This window comes from Erithacus rubecula (genome assembly GCF_903797595.1).
Source record: "Erithacus rubecula genome assembly, chromosome: 3".
Classification (NCBI taxonomy): domain Eukaryota; kingdom Metazoa; phylum Chordata; class Aves; order Passeriformes; family Muscicapidae; genus Erithacus; species Erithacus rubecula.
Window position 1 is genome coordinate 125544486 of NC_136689.1, and position 4272 is coordinate 125548757.

Sequence of the window (4272 nt, forward strand, 5' to 3'; positions counted from 1 at the left end):
TTGAAATGTAGGATATTTTGAAACTTTGGAATGTAGGATATCTGTAGAATAGAATAGTATTATAATATCCTTTTTTATTTGTGTAGACCACAGTGACTTACTAGAATTATCCTGGATGCAAGAACTTGAATTATTTTCTCCCTAGTGTTAATATGAAACCTACCATGTGGGTAACAATGCATAGAGCATTCTTTTTTAAAACGGAATTAATTTTAGACTGTGAAATAATTATTACCAATGTTAAATATAAAACATTTACAATTTCTGGTTTCTTGTCAGCTTTTGTTGTATCCTCCTAAACTCTGCTCTTCCATGACATGACACAAACCACCTCACTCACAGGTTACCCAACTCTGTGGGACGTTTTCTCTCTGACCATTTTTCCTGTACTAAGGGGAAAAGAGTAGCAAGATCCCATCTGTGAACATGACTTTGTCACAGTTTTAAAGGCAGTTGTGGAACATGGAAAAAGGTTTGCTCAGTAAACTTTTGAGTCCAGCTTTGCTTTTCACATGGAACCCTTCTTCAGAGAGTGCAGCTGGAGAACAGAAGAGCTGATAGCAGGTGTGAAGACAAGCTAGAAGGGCATCCAGGCAAAAGTTGGAACTGAATTCTTTCAATCAAGACAGCCATTGTAAAAATTGGGATCCTCAAAACAGAAAGCATGGAAAACCTAGCCTCTACTCCTTTGCCTCCTCCTGCTCTCCAAAAAATGACTGGTTTTAGTATGGAAAAATGGGAATCAGAAGCTTCTGCAATCTGACATTCACTTGAAAACTCAACTCTTTGCCCATGGGTAAATCACCTTGTTCTTTCCCTTTCTCTCAACCTCTCTGAAGGGGTGATGTGTGAATGTTACAGAGTGCTTGTAAGCTCTGAAGCACCAAGGGTCTTTTAACTGGTTTCATCTCAGTGGGATTTTTTAATTACCATGATACTCAACATTTGTTTTTTATTAAAATCTTGATGCTTGATTTGATTTACAATTAATGTTTTGAAATTAGATCTTTCATCATGTTTCATCATTTTACTTGGCATAAAGAATGCAAATGTAAATTAGTTTTGTACCTAGAAGGAAGATTTTAATACTATTGGAACAAATAGTTTCCATCAAAAATTGATTGAACAAAAGTACCATGGGAACTGAATAAAGAAAATTCCATTCATTTCACATAATTATTTGTATTAATGATGCTAAATTAGGAATATTTATTAGAAAAATTTGGAGAACAAGTAAACATGAACCACTCCTTCATGCCAAAACCTCACATGGCTAGGTATTGATTGTTCTTACAAAGAGATAAAAAAAATATGGTGGATATATTAACATACAGCCACATCTTATTTAATGTAAATTTTTCCTCCTTTCTAAAGATGTATGTGTAGAAACTAGAACATTTCTGACACCAAGGGATACTACATATGTTATTGCTGGAAATAAAAATTGCTGAGGCACAGAATTTCAGTAAGGTGACTCTTCCAAGTGTTGAATTCTTACATTTTAATGAAGCAGATATACATTTTTATTGCTCTTTATTATGTTGCCTTTTCTGAACTCGGTATCAAGTAAAGCTTAGCATAATTATTGGTAAACTGTCTCTTCCAAAAGAGACTAATTTCAATGATGTGCTACAAATCGTACTAACAGACTATGATCTCCTTGAGGGTTATTTTGTAATTCATATTCTGAAACTGAATATTTTACATATGGATGCATTAAACAATAACTCAGGAAAGCTGAAGCAGTAGCTAATTTTTTCCCTTCAAATAGCTCAACACACAAAGTAATACGCATGACAGAAGATAAATTGCATTGAACTTGGGACATGTAATAGACTTCTGTCCTCATGGCAGATGAGAAAGAAGAGCTTTCCTCTATCTCCTTGGGTCACTTATAGAAAAATGCAGAATGCTTATAGCTGAGAGCTGCATGTGACAGCCCCAGGAGCCACACCATTTGCCTGAACATGGTCCAAACACTTCTTGAACTGTCAGGCTTGGTGCTGGAGCCACTTCCCTGGGTAGCCTGTTCCACTGCCCAACCACCCCCTGGGTGAAAAACTTTTCTAGTACTGTAATATTGTATGTAATCATAAATCTATCTTGCAAACCTCCTATGCAGCCTTTGTGAACTATTCTCTTGGTAAAATATTAGAAAAACTCAGCCAAATTACTGAAAGAGATAAAAGCTTCTGGTAGTCATCCTGCTTCTCCCCAGGACATATATATATTCTAAGAACAGAGATACCTGAAAAGTTTCAGAACCAGATCCTGGCTAGTTGCAGTTGACAGAATGGCACAGCTGGACATAGACTATGCAAATACTGATACCTTAATAACTTTGGAAGGTGTTACTGCTGAAAGAGTAGCTCTTCTGCCACTTCATTCATAAGATGGACATGGAGTTGGAGCAATTCCAGAGGAGGGCCATGAAGTTGATAAGAGGACAGAAGCATCCCCACTATGAAGAGGCTGAGAAAGTTGGAGCTGCTCAGTCTGGAGAAGAGAAGGTCATGTGGAAACCTCATAGCAGCCTTTCAGTATCTAAAGCAAGCCTACAGGAAAGCTGGAGAGGGATTCTTTGTCAGGAACTGTAGTGAGAGTGATGCCTTGGGTTTTAGCTTTTATATTTTTCAGAATCTCTGCTGCTTAGTGTGTAACTCTGAAACTTCATGTTGGGTGTTGATAAGTTCTCTTCACAGGGTAGTTAGAGAAAACAATCCCTTTCTAGCTAGAGAATCAAGGACAATTGGTTCTCAAAAAGCACAAACAACGGCAAGGGAAAGGGGGCAAACCAGAAGACTGATATTTCACAGCCTGGGGCTGTGGTTGGACAATTGACCCCAATATGTAGATGAGCCTAAACTTATAAAAGTGTAAAGACTGGTGACCAGGAGTCATCTTGGATTTGATTTGGGTGTATCCCCAGCCAGGCTCTTGCACTGCCCAAAGTGTATCCTTTCGATAAATACCTATTTCATCCCTTCTGCTCTGTCTAGTCTCTGTTCCAGGTCAGCCTTTCCAGGCACCAGCTCTGACACCCCAGAAGGGACGTCAAGGCATCTGGGAAACCCCTGGACTGGGGGAACACCCATCTCCTGATCCACCCCCAACCCTGGCACAGGAGGAGTGGGTACAAATGGAAAGAGGGGAAATGTAGGTTAAAAAAAAAAATAAAAAAAATTTAGGAAATAATTCTTAACTGTGTACATAAAAGCCATGCTATGAAAAGCCAATGTCCATAAAGGAGACAGAGGAGTCCTGCGATTTTATTCTAATAAGGGGAGAGTCCACTAGGCCAATCCCCCATGGAGTTTCTCTTGAGGTTTTGGAGGATGCAGCTTCCTTTTATCCTAAACTCCAGCCACATGTTGCCCTCTTCATTTCCCCATCGGCTGAGATACTGGGAAGGTACAGCCTTCCCAAACCACCTTCTACATATTCCCCCATAAACATATATAATCATTTTCCCCTAAAGTCTGGAAGTTCAGACTGTCTGGCTTCTGTGGATCCACCAAAAGTTCAGACCGTTTGGATTCTGCAACAAAGTTTGCACAGACCCATTTCTCCTAATACCCTGAAGTTCAGGAATTGAAAATGCCTGGTCAAAACGCCTGGGTTCTGTCACAAACCTGTGCAGCTTGAGAACCATTTCAAAGAGAGTAACACCCATTTCTCCTAAACCTCCTCATGGAATCATTTGTAAAGACATTAGCACCCATCTTCCCATCAGGAAAAGGTGGTGAAACACTGGCAGGGTAGCCCAGGGAGCTGTGGCTGTGCCAGCCCTGGCAGTGTCCATCCCGGCAGGCTGGATGGGGCTCTGAGCCCGGTCCGGTGGCAGCTGTCTGCTCACGGCAGGAGGGGTTGGGTCTGGATGAGCCTTAAGGTCCACTCCAAACCCTTAACATTCTATGATTCCATTTTTTAAATCTGTCTACATGAATCAAGGTCCTAATTTCTTTCCTCATTCGGGAGGCATTAGGGTGCGCACGGGCAGGAGCACGGAGGGAGCGATTTAACGGCCTGAATGCTCACAGGAGGCGCCCTGCAGTGACGGGACAGCCGTGGACACAAAGGCAGAGGGACGGCTGCGGGGCGTGGCGGGGGATGTGCATCGAACAAGTAATTTCTGAAATAAATCCACCAATTCCATAAGAGAGCCGGGCTGCTCCGCCGCCAGGCCCGCCTGGCCGTGCGGGCGGCGCCCAGCCCCGAACCCGCGGCCCCCGGGCAGCCCTGCCGCACCGGCGGGCGGGGCCCTGCGCGGGC